Below are 27225 nucleotides of genomic sequence, written 5' to 3'. Positions count from 1 at the left end.
TGCTGGAGAGTGATAAAAATTGAAGATGGCAGTGAAAATGTGGGAAGCCTCAGATATAGGAGGAATAAGTTTTGAGACCTATTGCTTAGCATGGAAACTATACTTAAAAACATATTATGTGTTTCAAAATTGTTAGCAGTACATTACAAATATCTCTACCACAAAAACAGTATTCTAGGTGATTGTCATATTAATTAGCTTGACGTATTATTTAAAGTTATATGCATAAATCCAAATGTCACTTTCAACCAATTATTGTGTGGTTTGTTGATAAGATAACACAACTAAAATCAACAAGATATTTTCTATGCAGTATTTAAAAAATTAAAATAAAAGCAAGCATAAAAAAACAAAAAAACCCCTATTTGAACTCATACCTATGATTAAGTTCAGAGCTGACCATTGAGGGTGCAGTTAGCCTTTCTTACAAATGTAGTTTTGCAAAATGCCCTGGAAATTAGAGTCCTCCATCAAATTTCATGCTAGAGTGAAAAAGGCCCAGGACCGGTAACTTGATACACAGCTAAATCCAGAGATGTTTCTTGACTTTCACTGGAGCTATTGTATGCTGTAACACTGCTATGTGCATGCCAGAGAAAGACAGGTGTGTTTTCTCTACCCTGTGTTTTAGTAAAAAACTGTAAATTATCTTCATTTTTTTTTAAGATTTGTGTATTTATTTATATGTGTATAAGTGTTTTGTGTGCATGTATGTCTGTGCACCATATGCATGCCAGGTGCCCACCAAGGTCAGAAGTAGGTGTCAGATCTGCTGGAACTGGAGTTATAGGTTGTGAGGTACTATGTGAAAGGTGGGAATCACACTTAGTCCTCTTCGAGAGCAACAAGTGTTCGTAACTGCTGAGACATCTCTCCAACCCCTTTCTTCTCAATGTGGGCAATCTCAGAACAAATTCTTAGGGTCTGGGACTCTACTTTTATTTATTTATTTTTCTGACACAGGGTCACATGCAGCCCCACCCTGCCTCCACCTCCTGAGTGCCCTCAGTTTCCACAGTTCTGGGAATGGGACTCCTCGGGGCTTCATGCACGCTAAGCAAGTTCTCTACCAACTGATCTACATCCCCAGCCTTCTAGCTTACTTTTTTTTCTTAAGTCAGCTGGGCAGTGGTGATGCACACCTTTAATCCCAGCACAAAGGACGCAGAGACAGGTGGATCTCTGTGAGTTTGAGGCCAGCCTGGTCTACAAAGGGGCTAAAAGCAGGGCACGATGGCGCATGCCTTTAATCCCAGCACTTGGGTGGCAGAGGCAGGCAGATCTCTGTGAGTTTGAGGTCAGCCTGGTCTACAGAGCGAGTATCGGGACAGCCAGGGCTACACAGAGAACCCTTGTCTCATCCCAAACAAACAATAAGAGTCTAAAATAGTCCAGGATAATTTGGCTCCCGATCTGTACCACTCTTCAACTCTCCAAAAATCATAGATTCTGATCAATCAGCCTTGTAGAATCATTAACAAAGGTGCAGACTTTTTCTGAGAACTTCAGTCTGTATTTTAATAAGTCATCCAGATTCAGACACAGAAATTTGAGAATCACTGGTTTAGATTGTCTGCTATCCAGTTGCTTCTCTGGATAACAGCAGCAGGTTTTGGTGATTCCACATCACTAGAAGATTGCTTGCTGGTAGGTGCACAGTTCCTTGCTATGAATTAAGCTTCCAACACCAAATAATTGGTACACAAGTATTCCATATATTCCTGCAGGCAAGGTGGTGAGCCCTGCATCAATGTCCTCTTATGAAATTACAGGCTCCAAGAGTAAATGGAGCACTTGTCCTGGGTTAAGACTCATTCTCCAAGAGGGTCCTACTCTCACATGGGAAATGATCTGACCACCAATTAACTACTTTGGGCCTTAAGTGGTACTTAGTCCTCTAACAAGTGGCACCTAGAGATAACACTAGGAAGAAACTTGCCGGGAGGAATATTCTGTGCATTTTACCCTGCAATGCTTCCTCCCTGTTTCCCTTGACCTTCCTTTTCTTCCATCTTCGTGTGTGTGTGTGTGTGTGTGTCCACACGCGTTTGAGACTGAGACAGGGTCTTGCCACGGAGCCCTGGCTAGTACTCACTATGTAGCAAAGGATGATCTCCCACCCTTGGGAATCCTCCTACGTCAGCCTCCCAAGTAATGGGGCTTATCTTCAAAACCTTTCTTTTAAACTTGGTGTGTATGCGTGTGGAGGGCACTTAGTGTCCGCGGTAAGTCTGTCTGTCTTCCTTTTTTCTTTTTCGGTAGGTTTTGCTAACAGAAGATAAATCACCCTCTAAAGTTTCTCAGTGCCTGAGCTCCAAATCAGATGGCAACTAGCAGGCCGTAAACAACCAGAATAAAGAGCTGCAAAAGTGGTACTCAGAACAGGTTTGGCACGCAGAAGAAACTTCACACCAGTAGTGGGAATCTGAAACGAAAAGCCTAGGACACTGCATGAAATTCATCCCAACGGGATCTCCGGAGTGTGGATCCGGGCCTGAAACAACCTTCCCCAGAATCTCACATTCCTTCAACAGTTTGCGCCCTCCTCCCACCAAAACAAACAAACAAACAAAAACCAAAAACCCCCCCGAAAGCTCGGTATCCAAGCACCGGAAACAGCGATACCTCCCGAGGGGACGTCATCAATAGTCGCCGGGTTAGACCCGGCGCTTACTTCCTCTCACGGTCTCTCCTCAATTTGTTTCCCCTCTGTATGCGTCCCTATAGCTGGACTAAGCAGCGATGGCACTTGCCGCACCGACCCCATTCCTTCCAAACCCATCTCGAGCTAGGGTTTGACCCCGGGAGCTCCTGAACGTTAGCGAGTCAATTCGTTCTTTCACTCCGGGCGTCTTTTATGCTAAAACAAAATGCTGGGCTTGCTCCTTTTCCATATGTTGAACCTTTCCCCCAATTTGTGTTCTAGGTTGATTTGAAAACTTATCAATCATTCTTACGTGAGAATTAATTTTCTCAGTTTATTGTGATTCATTTAAGCTCCTGGATCAATCCTGACCTCCAATGTGCTATTTCTGATGTGTTCATCTTGAATCTGTAACTTTCTACTGTGTTTCTCATTTTTGTGTCTCATACCTAACTCTCCCTGTATGCCTGAAGCACGGGGCCTTTTTGAAACTACAATTTCTAGGTTGGACTCTCCACTCATTTTTTTTTTAAATCAAAATCATGATATCTTGAGCAAAATATTGAAGCATGCTATTCCATTGCTTCCTGTTCTGGAGCATGGTGATAAGCAATGCATACCTCTAACGCACTAATGAAAAGAGAAGCAATATACTGAACTAGAAATTATCCTTCACGAAATTGACAGAATAAACTGCTGGAATAAATAATAAATGGTAACAGCTAGATTTGGAGTTGTAGACAATAGAACAGTGCTTACACATCCATTTTTTTTTCATTTATCCCTAATATCATTTTGGTAGTTGTTAAATACACTCTTCCCACCTCTCCTTTATGTTCCGTGGTAGTTTAAAGTCAGCTAGATCTCCTGTGTTGCCCCACCCACCTACCCTCTGCCCCGCCCCATGTCGAATATTGGGACTTCTCAAAGGCTTGGTCTTTGTGCTACAATAATATATCTTGTTATCCACAGAATAGTTTGCCAGTGTTGATCTTACTTTTATTTTTACTTAGACTCCACAAATCTCTGATCTTAACATACTCAGTTAAGGAAATGACAAAATGCTTCAAGATTTTGTTATAAAAGCAGGTGTGATTATCTAAAGTGAATATACTAGATAACTTCCCCTTCCAGTATATTCCAGTATAGTTCCACAACTGTCCACTTCTGTTCATTTTGTAGTCTCTGGATCAAAAAAAAAGACCACTCAGCAGCAGCAAAAATAAAAACCTTCTCTACTAATCTATCTTATACAAACCACTTGCCACATTGTTCATTTTAGTCCACTCTTTTTATTATCGGCTTCCTAATTATCTGGTTTCCCTATTGCCTCATAAGAAATAAGTCTAAAACACAGTGCTGTAAAACCCTCTATTTGTTTTGGACTCAGAGTCTGTGCTGCTGGAGTTGAGACAGAGCTAGTTGTAGATGTGCATTACTTCAATCCCGGCAGTTGAGAGGCAGAGGCCAAAGGATATTTGTGAGTTAGAGACCCACCTGGTCTCCATAGACAATTCCAGGTCATTCAGGACTACATACCGGGACTCTGTCTCAAAGGAAAAAGGAGCTGACACAAAATACAACATTTACAGGTACCTCCTACATGAAGTGAAACAAGCCAGGCTTTTGGAGAAATGCAAATACTTTATGTTCTCACCTTTGTGTAATCTAAATCCATTACAGTCACGGAAGAAAAAAGAGTGGGGGTGAGTGGAGAGATGGTGGCCAAAATATGAAAAGTTTCAATTAGATAGGAGGAATATTTTTTCAAATTATTTTCATTTATTTATTTTGTGTATGAGTGTTTGACTGCTTATACATCGGTGCACCCTATGTGTACCTGGTGCCTGCAAAGGCCGGAAGAGAGCATTGGATTCCCTGGAACTGGAGCTGCCTTGCGGGTGCTGGGAATTGAACCTGGGTCCTCTGCAAGAGCAGCCAGCTCTCTCAACTGCTGAGCTATATCTCTCCAGTCGTAGGGGAATGATTTTTGAGATCTCTCATCAGAATGATCACTATGATAATAAAAGGGTATTGGTGCAGGGAAAAGGGGCTGGCTAAAGAAACCCACCCTGATTTTGATAATTAAGGTCTCAAGGGGTGAAACGTGCCATGTGGTAAAATAAAGTCAAGTGAAGTTAAAAAGAAAACTGTGGAAAGAAGTGCTCTGGAGCCAACACATGACTTTATCCAAAGGCTCCTTGTCACATGGCACAGAAACTGTGCCTTAAAGGTGGTATGAAAAAAACCACAACAGTCAAAAATTACTTTAACAACTGTAATTACTATTTGTCTTAAGAAACAAGAATAGCAAAAATGATTTGGGAGAAAGAAAGAAAGAAAGAAGAGAGAGAGAGAGAGAGAGAGAGAGAGAGAGAGAGAAAGAAAGAAAGAAAGAAAGAAAGAAAGAAAGAAAGAAAGAAAGAAAGAAAGAAAGAAACCCTGACCCTAGAGTACAGAACTAAGGAAAGATGGCTCAGATCAGGGCAGAAAGAAACACAGTTTGGTTCAGTCAGATCAGAGCCATCCCTTCCCCTGGCAAACTGACTTGTGAAACCAACCAATCACACAGTAGCACCCTGTCCCTGGGGCCCAGAATCGGGTAAAGAAACACAGTCTGGATTTGGGACCTGGGCCAGGGAAATGAACACTTTATCCCAAACCCAGAACCAAGGGAACATGCCCTGACTCTGAATCTAGTGCCAAGGTAACACTCTTGGCCCCTAGAATCAGAGTCAGTGAAAGAAATGTGCCCTGGCCTTAGAGGTAGTGTCAAAAAGCCAAGAAAGTCCAGTGAAAGAAACACAGTTTGGCTCTGGAATTAGGGCCAGCTCTGCCCCAGCTCACAAAACTGACCAGTCCCTGGGCAGAAAAAAACTAAAAATCACTGGTTGACTCTGCCCGGGAGACATCCTATACAAACCACCCTGCCTGGTCAGTTGTGGGCTGTTCTCTCCACCCTGGTAGAGGCAGTTAACTCTCTTGGACTCCTCCTTCCCATAAATCTCTTTCTCAAAAAAGTTTTGAGTGTAAAGATCTTCATTTGCTGGCACAGAGAAGAATCTTGCTAAGATGTCCCTTAGTGGACTGAGAAGAAAAAACCTTGCAGAGATGTTCCCTTAGGGGGGCTAAGTGAGGTGGAGCTGAACAGCAGAACTTTGCTGAGAAGTGCCTGAGCAAGGTGGAGCAGAGAAATTAACTCTTCGCTGGAGCTGGAGGAGATGGCTACATTTCTTCAGGGGTTTTCCCTTTTGCAGTGTGAAGCAAAGGAAGCAACATCTTAGTCCAGAGAAGCCGAGCTCTGCTGGGATGTCCCCTTAATTGGGGACTGAGTAAAGCTCAGCTGTAGCAGCTCTCCAGGAGAAGGGCAAGATTGCTATATCCCGTGGGGAGACCATCCATCCTCCACTGCAACAGGTATACCCTGACTCTCCTGAGGATACCCTTCTCTGCTGAAGCAGTTCCAGGCCTGACTCTCCCAAACAGTCAGAAAAATGTTCCCTCCAGGGCAACGGGGATACTTCACCCTCCAGCTGTCAGCTGTTCTATGCGGCTACCTTGCTGTCTCATCATAGCTCCAGCTGTTGCCTGATTCCCAAGTGGTCAGGATACCTCTTCCCAGAGTTGCAAAACTCACATTTTGGTGCCAAAATCCAGGACCAAATTCACAGAGTTGCACCAAGTTTACTTACAATTGGACTTTGAAAATTACTCTGAGTATATTTCTAATTTTCATCTCAGATAAGCTAAGCATGTCACGTAATGGTTATATTAATTTGCTTGACTGAATCATTCTGAGACAAATTTAAAACCACAAAGAAAAGTTTGGAGATATCTAACAAGGGAAGAACAACATCACCCCAAAATCTGAGAAAAAAAAAAAAAACACTTCACCACAACTGAGGAAATTCAAGTTGCCTACAAAAACAATGCCCCCTTTCCCAAAGATATTTTAAACAATGTTGGTTAAAAACAACAAATGAACTATTTACTCAAAACTTTAATGTCTGTGATCTTGAATTTAACTATACTGGCCCTTGTCCTGTTATTCCTGAACAATGCAACTGATAAAAACTGTAGGGAAAAGGGGCCAGACAAAGAAACCCACCCTGGCCCTGAAACCAGAGCCAGTGAAAGAAACCCACCCTGACCTGGAAATCAGAGCCAAAGAAACCCACCCTGGCGCTGAAACTAGAGCCAGTGAAAGAAACACACCCTGATCCTGAGACCAGAGCCAGTGAAAGAAACACTTTAGCCCTGGACCCAGAACTTAATAAACACGCCCTGACTCTGAAACCAGTGCCAAAGAAACACACTTTGGCCCCAGAATCAGAGCCAGCGAAAGAAATTTGTCCTGATCCTGAAATTAGAGCCAAAAGGCTAAAAAGGGCCAGTGAAAGAAACACACTTTGGCCCTGACCAACTAAGCAGAAAAGTAACCAATCCCTGAGCAGAAAAAATGAACCAATCCCTGAGCACAAAACCAACCAATCCCTGAGCACGAGATGTAGCCAATCAGGGATCAAGGACTTGAAATCTGACCAATCCCTGCCCTGAAAATCTTCTCCCTGGAAAAACCCCGCCCCTAAGAATCCCTATATAAGCCCTGTGTCTGTCCAGCTTGCTCCCACCGATCCCCTTCCCTGCTGCCTTCCACCGAAGAAGTCTCTTGAAGGAGGTTTGGGTGAGACCATCTTTCGCCTGAGCAGAGACAAGCTGAGCGGAGCGGAGCGGAGCTGAGCGGAGCGGAGTGGAGCTGGGGAAACCCTCCCCTAAGCGGAGCAGAGCGGAGCTGGGGAAACCCTCCCCTAGCGGAGCGGAGCTGGGGAAACCCTCCCCTAGCGGAGCGGAGAAGAGCAGAGCAGAGCAGAGCAGAGCGGAGCTGGGGAAACCCTCCCCTAAGCGGAGCGGAGCGGAGCGGAGCGGAGCTGGGGAAACCCTCCCCTAGCAGAGCAGAGCAGAGCGGAGCTGGGGAAACCTTCCCCTAGCGGAGCAGAGCTGTTAACACTCCAGAAGCCAGACGAGAACTGGAACAACTTTGCTGGGGAAACCAAACCCTCCCCTACCAGAGCAGAGCTGTTACACTGGAGAAGCCTTTCCCTGGAGCAGGGCTGTAAGCTACTATGCTTACTGTGTGTGATGTGGTATTCCTTGGCTCCTGATTACCAGAATACTTTTCCATCAAAGCTGTAACACTTAGTATTCCTTGGTTCCTGAGTGCCAGAATATTTTTTCCATCCAAGCTGCAATGCTTACAAAAACACTTTAACAATTACATTTAGAAAAGAAAAGTAAAATAAGTAAACCAGCTCACATTTTTTATAATTTAATTTTAAGCCTAACATAAATTATATCCTCTGAGCAGTTTAAAAGGCACAAAAAACATACACATATCTAGTGATATGTGAGTCTGAGGGGAAGAGGAAGGAGACAAGAGAGGGTAATGGGTATTAATACCGAAATAGGTTGTGTATTATGCATGAAAATGTCAATGAAAACCACTGTCCTATATAATTAATATATACTAATAAAAACATAGTATACCTCTCCCTCATGAGATGCTCAGAACCATGTCTTATGTGTATACCGCCCCCTTAATGTCCATGTTAAATTTGCTGTGTATTACTCAATATCCCTACTTTATAAGCTCCCTAACATGCTTCATTAAAGCTCATCCTGATTTTGCTGACTCCCCATGGGAGCCCTTACCCTTTTGGAGGAGAGGATGGGGAGTGGGTCTGGCAGCAGGGGAAGGCTAAGGAGGAGTGGGAGGAGGGATGAGAGGGGGATCTGTGGTTGGTGTGCAAAATGCATTAAAATTTTTCTTAAATAAAAAAAAGCTCATCCTGAAATAGTTTTCACTGACATCATCATGTATCTGGGATGAATCTCACTGCCTACATTGATATACATGTAACGTAACATCACATTGAACCTCATTACCATACTCGTTAACAGTCATAGAGATACAAATAAAAGTAAATGAAAAGTTTTCTATGCAGTGTGCAACAAAATCTTTCTGTCTTTGTCTCTGAGCTAATTTCACTCAGATAGGACCACTGACAATGTGCCTAGCCATGCACAGAGATATCCTTTAGTAAGGAGTCCCCCCCAAAAAATAAATGCCAGACCTGTCAGTTAAATGAACCACAGCAAGAATCCTCCTGCTTGACACCAGGAGAAAGACCTGTTTGATAACTTGGGTCTGAGGCAGGATAAAAGGCCATGGAAAATTATGGGGGCATGAAAATGCAAAGAAGGGGCTGGAGACATGACTCAGTGGACTTGTTGATCTTCCAGAGGCCTACATTCAATCCCTAGTATCCACATGGTGGACTACAACTGTTTGTAACTTCAGTTACAGGGGAGCTGACTCCCTATTCCAGCACCTGGTCCTCTACATATATATTGGGGCTTCTAGTTTAGTATTTTTATGGGATTCTTATGTGTGCAAATGAGAGGGTCTCTGATTCTTGTGCCTGCTCTTGGACTCTTTTCCTTCTGTTGGTTTGTCTTGTCTAACTTCAATGTGGTAGTTTTTGTTTTATCTTATTATATTTTATTTTGTTATATTTTTTTTTAAAAGTGAATGAAAGAAAACCTAGCCACTAGGGTAAAGGTTAACAAATGAACTGTCATTTATGCCTCCTGGGAGAGGGAAAATCAGTTTTCTCCAATACAGTAACACTGGGTATATCAACCACTCCAAGACAGGAGTCATGTTCATGAGTTGTTGACCAACTTATCATGGACTCCACAGTTGTTATTTGTGTGTGTGTGTGTGTGTGTGTGTGTGTGTGTGTGTGTGTGTGTGTTTCTGTGCACGCATATGGGCACTTGTGAGTGCTTTTATTTGGTTACAATTGGGTGGTTTGTGGTTTTTTTGGCGTTGTTTATTTTGTTTTCTTGGTTTGGGGGGGTTTATTTTTGTATTGGGTTTTTGTTTGTTTTCTGAGAAAGAACTGAAAAGTTGGGTGAGTAGGGAGGGGAAAGGCTCTGGGTCAGGGGAAGAATATGATCAAAATATATTTAAATTAAAAAATTGTTTTAAAATGATAAAAATATAAATGAAAATAAGAGACACAGTGGCTTTGAACATTCCTACAAAGGTAAGAAAGTAAAACAGATGCAAGTCAGTTGGCCTCTGGCAGGTTAGGAGCCATTAAAGATGTTTCTAGACTTCTCAGTTAAAGGCAGTGTGTCTATATAAGGGAATCTTTACCTACTGTGTTATGGGATTTTTGTTGTTAAGATTTTCAGAAACAAACTTCTGCTCATATTTAATGGTTTCTTCTTCAATGAAGTTCTGAAATCTAGGTCACAGGCAGGATCACTTTTGCAAGGTAAAACAAAACAAGGCTTAGGACTCCTGAAGTGTTGGTCCATTCTGTGGGTTAGAGGGCTGAGAATTACTGTAATATCCTTAAGAATTTGACTTCTCGTTCAGATGCCAGCACACCTGATGCAAATACATTTATAATCGTCAAGTGTCTGGGTCTATTCTTTGCACTATGTGAGAGGGGTTGTAAAGGGATAACTACTTTCAAAGGTTTCAAAATGACATTTATTGTGTATGACACTGTGAAGGCTAGTTGGACTCATTTGCTAAGGAGTAAAGGTCCATAAATTACAAGAACAAACAAACAAACAAAGATAGCCATTTGAAAGCCACATAAGGGCAATTCTCTCCTGAGAAGCCCATACACGTCTCAGGATTATAGACTGTCTTTTTCCTACGCCTTTCTAGCTAAACAATAAATAAGTTCACTAACTTTGCTTCACTTTGGCTTGTCCTGAAATTATTTCTATATCATAATCAAGGAACTGCCTTTACCTGAGCAGAAATCCTAAGGAAAAAGGTGACTTCCCAGGCTTCTAGTAGCTTATATATTGCTTCTCCCGGCCTCCCTGCCCCCCTTCCTCCTACTCGCTACAGCTAAACCTTCAGGTGCATATAATCTCTTCTATGAGTTGTAACACTGATATAGGCAAGGCTAAGAAATACTGAGAAAATTTTGCTCCCCAATTTGGGTACAACTCTAAATAAACTCATTTTCATTTTTTAAAATTATTTCCTTCCGGGCGGTGGTGGCACACGCCTTTAATCCAAGCACTCGGGAGGCAGAACCAGGTGGATCTCTGTGAGTTCGAGGCCAGCCTGGGCTACCAAGTGAGTTCCAGGAAAGGCGCAAAGCTACACAGAGAAACCCTGTCTCGAAAAACCAAAAAAATTCCATTAAAGGCCTGCAAAATAGCCTAGTCCCATATCTACATGAAGGTAAAAAAGAGCTAGAGAGATGGCTAGGAGATTATGTGCACTGGCTGCTCTTGCAGAGGACCCAGGTACTATTCCCAGCACCCACAGGGTGACTCACCAACTGTTGTTAATTCCAATCCCAGGGAATCCAATGTCCTCTTCTGGCTTCCTAGGCATGCACATGGTGTACAAATATATATGCAGGCAAAATGTCCACATACATTAAATCTGAATGTATGTTTGTGTACCACTTGCATTCCCAGTACCCACAGATGCCAGAATAGAGCATCAGATTCTCTGGAACTGGAGTTACAGATGGTTGTGAGCCATCATTCAGATGCTGAGAACTGAACTCAGATCCTCTGCAAGAGCAGTAAGTTCTCTTAACTGCTGAGCCATCTCTCCAGCCCAAAATAATAATTTTTTTAAAGGCAGAACTAAGCCAACAAAGTTGTCTTCTGACCACCACACACTCCCTGTGGTAACACACAAATTATGAATACCCACTCATGTGTGCATCTCTTAATGCGATCCTAAGCTCAGTAGTATTGGCATTTCCCCCTGTAGGGGACGTAGTGGCCTATGCTTTAACTACCTTTGCAGCTGACTCAGAAGCATGGAGAAGTTTGAGAATCACTGACTTACACTGCTTGTAATAGCACTGACTTTCTGGCTTATAAAGCAGAAGGCTGCAAAATTCAGAAGAATTACAATTTTATGGTAGGGGCACAGTTCCCTGACATGAAATGAGTTCTTTGCAAAGTAAAAGTGCACACAAATATGTCAAATGTTCAGACCAGCAAACTTGGGAGTTCTGCACTGTGCTGACCTAACTCAAGATCACAGGCTGAACCTCTGAGGGGATACTTTGTGGCTGGGTAAGGTGAATTCCCTTACTTCGTTCCTTCCATTATATGGGAAACACTCTCAACCAACCAACCAAACAAACAAACAAAAAACTCGTTTGGGCTTGCATGCTGCTCAGTTTTCCCAAGTGGCTGCACAAGGAACCAAACTAGGAATATCAAAGGTCTGAAGGAAAATGTCCTGGAGGATATTTTCATCTTTATTCTGTCTTTAAAACCCGTTGCATCACTACTTCAAGGAACTGTGCCAGACCTCTTCACCAATACAGTCTGGTGATCTTCACTAGGTTTTCTTACACAAAACATATCTGAGACCAAGGAAGAGGACCCACCTCTGACTGGAGCACCGGACACATGCCAATCACTGAATAAAGTCACTATCAGTATTAAGGATAAATTATTTAAGTTTATAGTGTGAGGACTCCTTAATTTTCCTGTAAATAAAACAACAGCAGATAGGGGAATATGGCTCCCTAACTGTCAGTTGTTGGACTCCCTCTTGCTGCCTTGGCTACCTTGAACAAACAGACTGTCAGTCACATAGCCAGCTGGACTACTCTTAGACCAGCAACAGACTTTTAGAATATTCTAAGGATCCCTTAAGAAAACTATAGGATGGTCCCAGCTGATTTCCCCTGATCCTGAATGTACCCAGGGTTGTCTGAAAATATTACCAGTTGTTTTGCTATCACAAGCCCTGGTGAACCTTAGATGACCCCCAAACTACTTCTACATAGCCCAGAGGGAGTACACGTCCCTTGATGCTCAGAAAGGGAGATTTCTGTCACTGGTACGTAATAAGGCTATGAATGGTCCAAAACACAAGCCTCAGTGGCTCTGGCTGTGTAAGCAGGTTGCTGGAGCTCACTTACTGAGTTGGCTTGGACAAATTCTCCTATGCTTCCTTGTGATGTTGTAACATTAGGCCCGATAAACAACTTTTGTCAAATGGTCTTTCCTTACCTACATTTAGTAGTGCAGGCTGAGCTGATAACACAAAGCAGCAGCAGAGAGCAATGGGCAAAGGCATCATCCAAGCGGAAGCTATCAGGCCAAGAAAGATGGCTAACTGTTATCAGTTGAATATGAAGCTGCTGAAGAGTTCCAGAGCGGCCAGGGCAGGAAGCAAGGCTGCAGAATGAGCGACAAGACAGGAGCGTTGATGCTGAAGAAGCACAAAAGCCTGTACGAAGCTAGAAAAGAGAGCCTGCAGATCCGACTCACCAGCAGCATTCCAAAGGGCTGTGAAAAACTTAACGTCAAAGGCATCAGACCCCGAGTCAAAAGCTGTAACATGGGCACAAGTTAAAGCTTACAGAACACCAACTTACTGGGCCTACAAAAGAACTGCAGTTGATCCCGAGGGAGGCCGGGGATATGGCACAATGGGTAAAAGCACTTGCCACCCAACCTGAAGACCTGAGTTGGACCCCCAAGACTCATGATAAAAGAATAAAAACAAACTCCAGCAACTTGTCCTCTGACCTCTACCAGCATACCACGGCATGCACATGACCACATACTTATGTTTTTGATGATGGAGGAATCTCAATACATATGCTTACTCGAATGCTTTAATGCCAGCTGGAACCAAGGGATGCAGAACCCTACTTTCTCTGACCACCTTAGAGCTGCAGCACTTGTACGGTTAGTGACCTACGTACCCAAGACCGGATGCTTCCACCTGTCACAGAAGCTCTCTGCTGCTAAGCACCAAAGGCCAGTGGGCAGTCCTTGAGGTCACTCTTCTTGTTTACCAAGCTTGGGATCTAAGTAGAACAAAAGAATTACCATCCAAATGATAAAACGTATTTATTCTTACTCTTTGTGCTCTGATTGTCCCTGTTTAATATGAGATGGCAACCAGAAGGATGTAAAGGGCAAGAATAAAGCCCGATTCCTAAGTCAGGAGCCTCTCCAATGGTCAGGCCATCACAAGAGCAATCTCAGAAGCCTGTTTTGTTTTTGTTTTGCTTTGCTTTTTTTTTAAACAGAGTAATAAAAAATGTCACATAGGGCAGGCTGTCCTTGAATTCATAACCTGTGATCACCTCTCAAAAGCTGAAATTACATGCATGAAGAGATGGCTCAGTAGTTAAGAGCACCGGCTGCTTTTTCAGAGGCTATGGGTTCAATTCCCAGCAGCCGTAATTCACGTCCCCATCTATCAGGCACCTTCTCCTGGCAAAAAAATAAACAAGAAAACATTTTAACATTTAACATCTTGAGAGAGAGGGGGGGAGGAGATTGATTCCATCTTCCGGAGCTTGGGTTCAGGCTGTTGTGATCCATCAGAAGTAGGTGCTGTAATTTTTTTAATGTGTGGGGGTTGGGGGGTGTTCATATGCATGAGAGTGAACATGTATACCGGTGTCTAAGGACACAAGCAAACCCCAGTGCTATCTTCAAGGAGGCCATCCATATCCTTTGAAATAGATTCTCTCATTGGCCTGGAGTTCATCAATTAGGCTAAACTGGCTGGCCAGGGAACCCTAATAATTTTCCTATCTGTATCTGCTTTTTCCAGCACTGTGGTTACAAGTGTGTACATTCACCAGCCATTTTCATATAGGTTCTGAATGCAGGCCCTTCCTTATGCTTGGAACACAAGCACTTTAATGACTGAGCTTCATGGGGTGATGTGGGGAAGAGGAGTTGGGAACTGGTGAGCTCACATTCAGCAGGAGGTATGAGTGGAGGAGCATCTGGTTAATTGTCATCCTGGAGACCTCAGGCATCTGTTTCTTCAGGAGGCAAAGAAGGCAAGTTTCTAGGAAAAAAAAAATAGATCATTAACATCTGCCCTAGTTGTACTGTAAAGATGATGCACAGAGCAGAAGAGCAGATAGGCCCTTTATTGGGACATCTTGGAAAACTGGAAGGTGGAGGGTCCCAGCTGCTGGACAGACCATGTATCCTGAATAGGTGCCCACTTGAGCCTGGAGAGATGGTACCAGCATGGATGTCCTAGGAGCTTGGCAGCTGACAAGGTGGTGAGGATCACTGTATGAACGGAGAAGGGATCTCAGAAAAGAGAGGTAGGGGAGGTACCCAGCCAGTGGGGGAGTTTGGGCTGGGAGGGGGTGATTGAGGAGGAAGGGCCTTCAATAAAGGAGCTCAAAAGGGCTCAAACCTGTAGGAGAGCATGGGGTGGCACGGAGTCGGGTAAGGGCAATGGGGAGAAGGGAGGGCCAAGATTACCTGAGTTCAATGGAGAGCTTGGCGAGCTATTGTTTGGTGAGTCCATTGGCCTTCTCAAACTTTCCTGAGGATAGAGGTGTCAACCATAGTTACAAGGTAACACAGTTCTTTAGGTGTGGGCATGTGAGTGAAGTCCACCTGCCAATCCTCACCTGGTTGGTGTCCTCGAAGCTGGTGCAGAGGCTGACATATCTGGAGGGCCCCGTTGAATGGATCTGTGAAATACTCAGAAGAGTGTGGGGGCCAAGGTGAGTGTGGCCCCAAAAAGGCTAAGAACATTGCAACCAAGCAGAGGTGCAGGGCAAGCAGGTATGACCAGAAAAAGAGTGTGAGAAGACTCGTCCTGCAGGAATGCAGGGAAGTGTAAGGGTCTTAAGTGGGAAGAAAGGGATCCCGTCCACCCACGTGACAGAAATCGGTGAGGGAACCGTAGGACCCGAGTGAGATGTCAAAACAGAATAGGTAGTTCCCATGTCCAAAAGAAAGTCAGTGGACTTACCTGTTACCTGCAGGGTCACCCTAGGCTTGGAGAAGGCAATGGGAGTCAGCAGGTCTAGGCTGTGTCAGTTCTCCGCCAGGCTTGTGAGTTCTCAGTTGCCAGAGTTGGTGAGGCTGGACCTCCACAGCATGGCATAGAGGATGATCCTGCATGGGGGCATTCCGTTTTTCAGTGCCCAGGCTGTCGGCAGACAGGGCATGACCTTCTGGGCAGCTGGGGGTCAAGGCAATACCATGACCAGTGGCCCTGCTTGCCACATTTGAAACAAGTTTTTGGCAATGACTTGGGCTGAACTCCAGTGGGATGGAGCCTTGTGGCAGACTTCCCTTGTACCCCTTGTGGGGGCCCTGGTGGCCTCAGAGCAGCTGCTAAGGCTTGGGTTTGGAGGGTATTCTGTTGCAGCCTTGTCTGTTGGGTTGACTCAGCTATCATTCTCGAGCATCAAAAACTTTAAAAGCCTTTTCACCAATTCCTGTGGGGAGTTTGGGGATACTCCTCAGCCTTTTTTAATTTTTTCCAATATCTGGCACTGACCAAGAAATGAAATGGGTGGGAAGGCAGGAGTCTGGCAAGATTGAGTATGAGAAGAAATCTGGGAAATTTGGGGGTGTTAGGCCAATGTGTAGGTTGAGGCATTGGGAAATAGGGGTGAGCAGTGGGGAAAGGAGGGGACAGGAAGGAGGGTAAGGAGGAGGAATTTGGTCTTAGATTTGTGGCCCTGGAGGAGGGGGAAGTGGGGGAGGGGCCAGTGTCCCTGGCAGCATGGTCAGAGTGAAATTTTTTTTTTTGGATCCCAGTTCCCAGATAGGCGGGAATCTGGAGGTGCCATGACCCTAGCCAACAAAACCAGTGCTGTGAGACATTGGCCCCTGTAGGGAGGATGGGAACGCAAACCCAAAAACCGTGGATGTAGGGCAGTTCTGTCCAATTATATCAGATAGCCCCCAATTTGAATAGATTTTGTAAAAGATTTTGTAAAAACTCCCACAGGGGAGTTTGGGGATAAAGCTTTGAATGACAAGTGCCGTTTCTCAAGTCTATGCCGGGGACCTGAAGCCTAGCACAATGTGTCCACTGTAGTAAGCCCTGGGTCAAAAAAATGGGGATGTGTGGGAAATTCCCTTCAACAGAATGTCTTCTGGAGAAGAGGTCCCACGGAACAAAGGCAGCCCTTTGCTCCAGAATGGGTCAGGTGGAGCAAAGGCAGCCCTTTGCTTCTGAAAGGGTTGGGTGGCCTTGCACAGCCATGTCTCTGGCAGGACACCCAGAAAAACAAAGAGGCTCTGGGCCTCCTAGGCAATGACTTGAAAAGGAAATTTACCAAGCCGGGAGCCGATCTCAGTCTGGCAGAGAGCAGGTGTGGGGGAGAGCGGTGTTTTCCCGCTACGTGGCCCTGGGCCAGTGGGGAAAAAAAATCAACCCCCCCTCGGTGGAACCTCCAGATGGTAAGTCTTTTTGCACCCTGATAGGCCTCTCTGCTGACGCAGCAATCCAAATTAGACTGAATCAGAAAAGCCCAGCTTTAATGGGTAAAGCATTCTGGGGTGATTCCCCAGCCTCTCAGAGAGAAGACCGGGATGAGAGACCACAAGAACCACGTGTCTGCTTTCTGGGATGCAGCTTATATACCCTGTGGGAGTGGTCTTGAACCTCTCTGAGGGAGGAGCTGTGTTTGGTGGGCTTTGAAGGGGTGGGTTTGGGGAAAGAGATGGGGGAGGGGAGTTGAGGTGGATCTCCCACCAGAACATTCCAGACTCTTTGGGTATAGGGATGCCAGGGGTTGAGGTGGAGCTCCCACCCAAACAATCCCCAAAGAAATGCTACTCTGGAGTGTGGGAAAACAGCAACATTTTCACAGATTACCCTCTATTCATCATTCACCGCTGTTCCTTCCCATCCTGCCTGTGACAACCAGCAAGTAACCCAAAGGTGCCCCATGACATAAACACACTGGAAACAGCACACACCTCATGGGGACATCAACAACAGTCACCCAGAGTTCATTCCATTTTTCACTCCCAACTCCTCATCATCCACTCTCACTTCTGTTCCCCTATCTCTATTCCCTGGGTGGATGAATGCCTGACTCTGAGCTGGGAAAAAGACCTGAGATTCCCCGCTTCCTCTTTTCCCCAGTGTTGGTGATGGTGTTCCACCGGCCCTGCTCATGGCCTCCAGTAGCAGTGACACTGGCTATACTGGCCCTTCTGGGAGGCCTCAAGGATGGTCATCATTAGTGAGAGCTCTGTGTACTTCCAAGGGCAGGCAGGAAGTGCCAGGAAGGGCCCCACCTGTATCCCCAGTCAGGTTGATCCCCAAAGTTTTGGTTACGACCAGATTTTCAGCACATACCTAGTAAGCACAGACAAATTAAACCACAGATTCTGAAACTGAGTGGCCAATCTGTCAGTAAGTAAGCAGGTGAATTGGGAGGAGAATATTTGCTGGATAGCAACTCACCAAGTAGCTCTAGAAATCCTGGAATTCACTCTGTAGCCTAGGCTGGACTCAAAACAGATAGTCCAAGTGTTGAGGTAACAGGCATAAGACACAACAGTCCTTTTGAATTGCTTTGGTTTTATTGTTTTGTTGACTCCCTGGCTTTTCTCTTTGTACATTGTCCCATTTATTTTATTTGAAATGTTACACATTACCACTGTGTGCTTCTCACTGAGCTGGTAATTTTTAAGCAGCCCATGGACATGCTCCTTCTGAATGTTTGGATTACTCCACTGTACCACTATGTCTGCTTCAGTGGATTTCTTTGCTTTTATTTGTTGTGCATCTGTTTAATCTGGACTTTCCTTTGTTTGGTAACTTGCCTGGACAATGATCTGGAAGGCAGCCTGGAAGGAAGGCAGCTTAATTAACTTCCTGATAATATGTCCTGACCATTTTCAGGCTGGCAATAGGGTATAAAAGACAGATATAATTATCTAATTATCTGCCATTTTTCAGAAGACTATTAAAAGCCAGTCTCTAAAAGGCTTTATATGAACAACAACAACAACAACAACAAAAAAAAAAAAAAAAAAAAAGCCGGGCAGTGGTGGTGCACGTCTTTAATCCCAGCAGAGACATGTGGATCTCTGTGAGTTTGAGGTCAGCCTGGTCTACAGAGTGAGTTCCAGGACAGTCAGGGCTACACAGAGAAACATTGTCTTGTAATAAGTTTTTGTCCTTACCCCAAAAGGAATAAGTGAAAATACCAATCTATGGAGTTCCATCAAATCAAAACTCCTCTGGATAGGTGAAGATGGGGTAGCTGAACAGTTTGAGATAGAAAAAAATTCCAAGATGTTGTGGGATATTTGTACACTGTGTAACAATGTATTGCTGTGACTGATGTAATAAAAATCTGGATGGCCAACAGCTAGGCAGGAGGTACAGGCAGGACTTTCAGGCAGAGAGAGAACTCTGGGAAAAAGAAAGGCAAAGTCACCAGCCAGACACAGAGGAAGCAGGATGGGCAATAAGGAGATTAGATAACAAACCACGTACCAGAAAGTAGATTAAAAAATACGGGTTAAGTTATAAGAACTAGTTAGGAACAAGCCTAAGCTAAGGCTGAGCTTTAATAGTTAATCAGTCTCCATGGGCTGGAGAGATAGCTCAGAGGTTAAGAGCACTGGCTGTTCTTCCCGAGGTCCTGCAAACACATGGTGGTTCACAACCATCTATAATAAGATCTGATGCCCTCTTCTGGCCTGCAGGCATACATGCAGGCAGAACACTGTATATGTAATAAATAAATAAATCTTTTAAAAAAATTAAGTCTCCGTGTCATTATATGTGAACTAGTGGTCACCACAAGAAAGTATGACTACACAAAGATACAGATAAATGCTGGAGAATTTATGGACTAGGGAACTCATGCAGATTATAGGAGAAATTAGTACTTCCCTTACTAATTATGCTATTTTAGAAATCCAAAAAGGGAAGAGAATAGATTATAAGTATGTAAATCCCACTTTCACAGTGGGTCTTATGAATAGAGTCTAGAGCCAGGTACATGTCAGGTAGAAGGAGTTCTACCACTGAGCTATGTCCCCAGCCAGGAATTTTTTATACACAAATGATATGAAATTGGTAACTGGAAGGGAAGGGATACATGCCAATACTGACTTAAGCCTTATCAAAATGGCAAAATTAATCATTTGTCAACTGATGGATGGAAAAAGAAAATTGTGGATATATACACAATGGAACACTTGATAGCCTTCAAAAAGAAGTAAATTCTGAGACCTGGGTGAGAGCTCAGTTGCTGAATTAATAAAGTCTATAAAATGCTTGCCCTGCAAGAACAAGGACCTTAATGCTATCCCCAGAACTCAAGCACAGAATACTGGGCCAAGGGACTATGGAGAAGTCTCAATCTGTAATGTGCTTGTCCCCTAAGCACGATGATCTGAATTCAACCTCCCAAATCCACATAAAACTACTGAAGGGGTAACTTATAATCCTACCCCTAGGGAGGCAGGACAACAGAAGCCCCAGCAGGTGCTGGCCAGTCAGACTGAGTGAATCATGGTGCCTCATTCAGTGTGTGATTCTGTTAAAAAAATGACATTGAAGATACCCCAAATCAATCTCTGACCTCCATATGGTACATATATATATGTGCATATGAATGTGATTATGCACCCACACACAAGCACACACTCGCACAGTGTGAACACAGTCCAGGAATGGAGTCATGTGAGGAGAATTCTGAGTATTAATAAGAACACTCCAAGAAAACAAGAGTCTTATGACCTCAGTTCCTTCAAAACATGGAATTGTTCTTGGAATGTGGGTTTGTGGTCCTCATAGGTGTAGCAAATAGGAATGAATTTACATCAGATTATTCATTATTGCTTGCTGCTGTTATTCAATGAAATGTTTAAACTAATCTTTCTATGCCTCTATGGAAAAACAGGTTTTTGCCATGTGTGGCTTATCCTTGTGATTGTATACAGCTTGAACTCATGAGGACTTTACTCATGTGATTCTTCTTAACCTTCAGAGTATAAATTGTCTGATTCTGTAAATAAAGCTAGCTACTGCATGAGACTTTAGTCTGCCTCATTTATCTGATCCATTCTCTGAGGTTCTACCACCTCTAGAGTGGACACATCGACACACAGACACACACAGACACACACAGACACACACACACACACACACACACACACACACACACACACACACACACACGAAATGTTGCCTGTGGGGCTGGAGAGATAGTTCAGCAATTAAGAGCACTTGTTCTGCACTGCATGGTGGCTCACAACTGTCTATAACTCCAGTTCCAGGGGATTGAAACCCTCCTTCCTGACCTCTAGGCATGCATACAGAGCACATACATACATGTGATCAGAACATTCATACACATAAAATAAAATAAATTAAATCTATTTTTAAAATGTTGGCACAGGGCTATGGGGATAAGAGGGAGATCCTTAGGGCACATGCCTACATGAGAGGTTCTAGGCCAATAAGAGACCCCAGCTAAAGAATAAAATTGTATGTATGGCCTCAAGAATGCTATGGAGGACTGCAAACAAAACACACATCTATTCACCTCAGAAATGGAACATACAAGAGTCTAAAGTAAGGACTGTACCAAAGTCTGACTTGGTGAACCAGTGAATTTTTACTGGGGTTACTAACAGGGGTATGGGTGAGAGATTACTTACTTCACCAAAGCCTACCTCAACATGGGTGATGTTCACAAAGGCTGCAAGTAACCCTGGAGCTCTTTTCAGCGTGCAGGTAGCTTGATAGTCGAAAACCTCTTCTCTCTGAGGTTGGGTTCAGCAGTCTCCAAACCCAGCAGTTGTTTACTCCTTTTTATACTGCTAGTGAGGCCCTGAACAATCTTCCAATTTTCTGTTCTCCCAGACATCTGTCTGCTCACAAGACTTCCCAATCCCTACCAGACAGAATGTTTCAATAGGAGGAAACCACCATACAAAAGCATGCAGTGGACATGTGCCTACATTAAAGCATGTGTGGGCAAACACATGCCCACATACATGCACTTACCCTGCCATTTGCAACAGCACAGATGACATATGTATGACATGAAAACAGCCAGGCCTGCACAGGACCAATTCTCTATCTTCTCACCTGTTGTAGAAATCGAAGTCAATCATATTCATGGCAGCAGAGTTGAATGATGTACCTGGAGGGTATAGAGAATGGAAAATAAAGAAATGAGTTGAATTTTCAATTAGATGGGAGGGATTTTTTTGAGATTACTGAAATGGATGGGGACTACTATTAACAACAGGGTGCCATATGTTTCAAAATCACTAAGAAAACATTTCAAATGTTCACATTAGAAAACAACAGTATTTTGGATGTCAGAAAGTTATTTCTCTTGATTTAATCATTCCATATTACACACATATAATACTGTGTCTCCATATACATACACAACTTTTCAGTGTACAAGACAACAGTGTAAATAAAATATCAAGAGTTTACATGTACTGTGAAAATAAGATGTATTTGCCTTCCTCTCTAGTGTGCTATCATTCATATCTATGCTCCCATACAGAAGTCCTGTATAAAGGGAGCTACAAATCAGGATTACTGAAGGAAATATCATGCTGGGAGTGCAAATGAGCCACAGCCCATAGCCTTGTCCCCGGCATCAGCAATACTAGTTTCCTAGTTCTAATCAGCGAATCCACAGCTTATTCCACAAGTGCCTATCTTCTTGAACTTCATTTTCTCTTTTTCTCTTTTAACACCATTACGGAAAGTGGGGAGACAACTGACAATTTCTGGTTTCCCAGATTCTGCCAAAACTATAGGCAGATTAAGAGTCATGGGAGCTGGAGAAATGGCTCAGCAGTTAAGGGTACTTGCTGCTCTTCCAAAGGACTTGAGTTCAGTTCCCAGCATCCACATCAGGTGGCTCACAACCACCTACAACTTGTGCTCCAAGAGATCCAACACCCTCTTCTGGCCTCTGTAGGCATCTGCTTACATGGCACACAACAAACACCAATGCATATAATTTGAAAAATAATAAAAATACCTTTGAAAATTCATGGTCATATCTATGTTTATATATGTATAATGTGGTTTTATAATGTATAATAATCCACGTGGAAGCCCATTCTCATCTAGGCCATGCCTTATGGCTGTAGGCTCCAGTAACACTTTCAGGTTCCCCAATTTCAGCTCTGTATTAGGCATCAGGAGAATAGTAGTGGAATCTCCAGGGAATTTATTTCAGATTTACATTCAGGTGCCCTCCACACAAAACTGACCAACCTAGCACTGTTTGTGCTAACCATTCCTTTTGCTGGGTTGGAGGCACAGAGAAATCTGAGAAGCACTAACTTTGACTGCTTGAACTTAGAGTGGTTTCTCTAGTGAACAAAGCAGCAGACTGGATTATCAAAATAATTGAAAATGCGTTTAGAGTTTAGGGCAGGTATGCAGTTCACAGTTGCAAGTTCGAGTTGGCTAGGGAAAAATGTGAATTGCAAATGTTCATGAGTGCTAAGCCCAGCCCTGAGTTCCTGTTATTACTGTCCTGACTAGAGATTACGAGCTATGTGGAGTGGGAAACCCTATCTATCACCAAGTAAGATAAATCCTTTTGTAGGTGTCCCGTTATTGCATGGGCAAGTGGTCTGACCAGGATTAAGCTGTATTGGGACATAAGTTACAGCCTGTCAGTCCAAGTTGGTGCACAGGAACCTAAATTTATCAGAAACATGCCTGAAAGAAAGTTTTACTGTAATTTATTTCTAAAGTATGTTTATGCACCAAAGTTTTAACATCAAAGTTCCTGTCCCAGACTCCTACAGGGTAGTCTGTGATTTCCTGATACAATATGGATTAGCCTCCAAACCATTATTTTTATAAATGTCTGTGCTTCAAAGCAGATGGCAACTGGTAGGCTGCAAAGGGCAAAAATAAAATGTTACTCCTTTTGCTCATCCAGAGCTTCAAAGGTAGTACTCACAAAAGCAGAGACTGGCACTTGGTACTTAACATAAATCAATCTGCTTACCAGCATCGGAACTGGAATCCAAGGCATTCAACTCATCTGTCCAGACACAACATAGATATGTGTGTCCTGGCTAGCAATAACTTTCTTACTGATCTTATCTTCCCTTAGTCTGTCCACTGGGGCCCTCCCTTAGATCCCGCCAGCTGCTCACCATAATAACCAGAAGATGCTCCAATCTTATCAACACACCAGAAATAGCAATATGGTTCCTCATGAGACTTCATCACTGGTTTGACACCATGGAGTTCCTGGGAGAGCCAACAGGTACTTGCACCCAGGCATTTTTTTATGCTAAAACATATAAAATATCTGGCCTACCCTTTTTTCATTTGTTGACATTTCCTCAAATCTATGTTTGAGGTACACTCTTATCATTTATTCCAAAGTGGGAATTCATTTCCATCTTCAGCGAACAGTATATTGTGACCCATTTTAGCTGCTGAATCAACCCTTGCTTTCAACGTACTATGTTCAATGTGTTAACCCTAAAGCTGTACCTCTTTAACTTCCATCATGTACCTAAGCAGGAGAGACATTTTATAACATTTTATAATCTTAGTTCCTGGTATAGAATCCCCACTGTTCCATTATGTTTGTACTTTTGATTTTTTGTTTTATTTTTTGGTAGGAAGTCAACATGCATCCCTGCTTGCCCTCAAACCCACGGTCACCTTTCTGCTTCATAGTCCCAAGTGATGGGATTGCAGGTCTAAATGCTACATGCTCAGCTGATACTTTTGACAACACAAAGCCATTGGGTTTGTTAAAGCCAATATATAAGACCTCCAACTGAAAAACAACTAGACAAGAAGGAAGAATGTGGAATAACATTATCAACAAAGATTTTTAGATTTGAACCCAAAAGCAACAAAAGCAACCATAGATAAACAGGATTATAACCATTAGAGTATAGAGACAGCATCCAGATGCTAATAAAACTAAAAGATTACTAAGAGGTTTGATATCAGTATCTATAAGGAATTCTATATAAAGCAGGAGAAAAAAAACTTAATTTAAAAATGACTAAAAAACCTTAATAGACTTCTAAGAGACCTTAGCACTTCTGACACCATGTTAGAGGCACCCAGCAAGTAGGTCCCAACACCTGTCAAAAAGGGAACAAAGATCTAGTACATCCAATACCTACTCTATAGTTAAGGTCCCTTGTGAACCCTGCTTTCTGGCTTCTGGAGTTCTGCTTCTTGCTAACTGAAGTGTGATAACCAGGATGTGGTTTTTGTGCATAAAATCCAAAGGGTTATAAGGCTCAGGGCTGCATGATTTGAGCAAGTTTCCCATGCAGATGCCAGCTAGCAATAAACACTTTCTTTTCACCTTTAAGAGTGCCTGTGTGGTGGTCTCTGGTGAGCTTACCTTGCAAGAATATCACTACATCAGTGCTATTTACAAACAGTTGGTTTCTTTGTTTTTTTCCAGACAAGGTCTCCTTATATAGGGCAGGTTTGCCTTTAAAATGTGATCTTCCTTCCTCTGCTTCCAAGTGTTAAAATTACAGGAATACCAGACCAGGCTCTACTAATGATAAGCTGTTTCTATTATGCTGGGGAGATGGCTTACTCAAGTAAAGTGCCTGTCATGCAGGCATGAAGACCTGAGTTCAATTGCCAGAACTCACCTAAAAATGTAGTGTGGTGGTCCTGCCACTATTGGGCAGAGAAAAGCAAATCCCTGGAGCTTGCTGGCTAGCCAGCCTAGCATAACCGGTGAATCCCAGGCCTGTAGGAGACCCTGTCACAAAAAACCAGGTGAACCTGGGTGTGTGGGGCACACCTTGATATCAGACAGAGGAACACAGTATGACCCTGTCTCAAACAAACAAAAACAAAAATAAGGTGGATGGTGCCTAAGGAAGGACACAGGGTTGACCTTTGGCACACATGGGCATCAGTATTCCATGTCACATATAAACAAAATTCAATTGGGAGTGTTCTAGGCTTCCTAGAGTTCCCCACTAGTATGGGTTCCCAGGAATTACTATTCCCACAAGAAATACCATTTGGGTAGTGGTAATGGGTCAACCCAAAGGTCCTGGTACCTGGTTTTTGGTACGTGGAGGAAGACCTAGTTGCCAGTCCTTATAACCTGAGTCCATAGCTCAAACTATAGACACACATTTCCTGATATGTGCTTCATTTTTTCCCCTATAATTTGTAACACTGCTTTGGGTAAGGCGGAGACAGACTTAGAAGGCCTTGCCTCAGTTTTAATATAAAAGAATAAATAATGTTTTCTTGTTACTATGAGGGAGCACTCTGACCCAGGTCAGCAGGAACACTACCTTGGTAATTTACCCTGAAGTCCTCCAGTAACACTTTCAAGTTTACATGTCAGCTCTGTTCCGGGCTGTGTTCAAATGTTTGGCATTGTGGCATGACGTTAGGGTCTAGCAATGTGTTGGGCCATATTCATGGCTATGCTGATACACATGTGAGACACAGGTTGGATAGGAATGGCAGGCAGCTCAGCAGTTTTCCAGCGGTGGTCCTATGGTGGTCCAGTGCTTTTTCCTGGAAATTGTTAGAAATTTACATTCTGGAAAACATCCCACAAAAGCTGATGAAACACCTCTATCAGTGACACCCATCAGTCTGTGTTTTTAACAAGTCTCCCAGAGAAATAGGATGCTCAGAGAAATTTAACTTGGATTACCTGCTACACTCTGGTTCTCTCATTAACAAAGCAGCAGGCCAGACAGTTCTGAAACATGAAAAGTTTGCTTAAGGTTTTGATGAGCGCAAGATCTCATGCTGGTACTGACTTGGTTTACAAAAAAACAAAAAAAAAACAAAACAAAACAAAAAAAAAACAGCTAACACAGAAGAATTGCAAATGCCCAGAGAGCTGCAAATTCTCTCACCAGCAATAAACCTCTTTGGACCTCCTCCACTCCCTATCTGCCCCCCCCCTCAGCCAAACAGCTGCACTGGGAGCTAAAAGCCCCGAGGGAAAATTGCCCAAAGGAAAGTTTTGCTTTATTTTCTGTCCAAAAGATTTGAAAGCGGTCCAAGAGAGCACTCTGCCGGTCCTTCCCCCCAGGGCAGTCTCCAGGTCCCTAACTCTGTGTGCTATAATTGCTCCAATTCAAAAGCAAATAACAACTTCAGACAGTAAAGTGCGAAAATAAAGCCTAATTTCCCCCCTGCTCACAGACGATAGGGAAGCTACAGAACACACCAAGAGCAGCATTCGATAATTTGTCCCACAAAACAACAATCCCACCCAAGGCTGAATGAATCTAAAACCCAGATCATTTCATACAAACGCGACATAGGTGTGTGAGTACAGGCCAGCAACACTTCCTTCCCGAGAAACTTTCTTCGCTTTATCTTTCAGAGTCCATCCTTGCATTCCGCTGGGCGCTAACTGCAAACAACCTAAAAAAGAAAGAAAGAAAGAAAAAAGACCCCCCCCCCCAACTGAGATCAACACACCGGAAACAGCGATACACGCGGATGTGGCGTCATCAACAGTCGCCGCGAATTCCTTCTGTCCCTTGTTCCCCCTCTCACTTCTCTTTGAATCTCTTATGGCTGTACGTTTCTAGCCATGAACCAGAAAGACGTGCCGCGACATCCCATCTTGTCCTTTCCCCTGCGGCCCCCCGAGGCGGAGGCAGCGGCAGCAGCGGCAGCGGCAGTAGCCACGCTGTACCGTCCAAAGGCCTCTGGGAAGGTCACAGCCCCTGAGAAGCTCGCGGCATCCTTCCGGTACCACCCAGAA

General features: G+C 43.6%; 1 long non-coding RNA gene across 29 annotated transcripts in view; it reads right to left on the bottom strand.

Moving 5' to 3' along the window:
• Positions 1–27165, bottom strand: part of LOC121825648 (uncharacterized) — a 27380-nt gene extending 215 nt beyond the window's left edge. The window contains exons 1-11 of one of the 29 annotated variants that reach the window (XR_013048186.1): positions 26155–27164; positions 25784–26012; positions 21495–21633; positions 21146–21381; positions 15468–15613; positions 15121–15183; positions 14969–15032; positions 14443–14770; positions 9867–13948; positions 7776–7895; positions 1–3829 (exon numbers count right to left, since the gene is read on the bottom strand). The exon at positions 1–3829 is cut by the window's left edge and continues 215 nt beyond it. This is a non-coding gene — a long non-coding RNA (uncharacterized LOC121825648). Of the gene's footprint in view, positions 13949–14442; positions 14771–14968; positions 15033–15120; positions 15184–15467; positions 15614–19933; positions 20020–21145; positions 21382–21494; positions 21634–25120; positions 25234–25783; positions 26013–26154 lie in introns of all 29 variants that reach the window. The other 28 variants (XR_013048187.1, XR_013048181.1, XR_013048184.1 and 25 more) reach the window with 28 other exon arrangements.
• Between the last annotated feature and the right edge of the window lie 60 nt (positions 27166–27225).

The sequence above is a fragment of the Peromyscus maniculatus genome, chromosome X (assembly GCF_049852395.1).
Source record: "Peromyscus maniculatus bairdii isolate BWxNUB_F1_BW_parent chromosome X, HU_Pman_BW_mat_3.1, whole genome shotgun sequence".
NCBI lineage: Eukaryota > Metazoa > Chordata > Mammalia > Rodentia > Cricetidae > Peromyscus > Peromyscus maniculatus.
The sequence above is the reverse complement of the archived record's forward strand: the minus strand, read 5'-3'. Positions and strand labels throughout refer to the sequence as shown.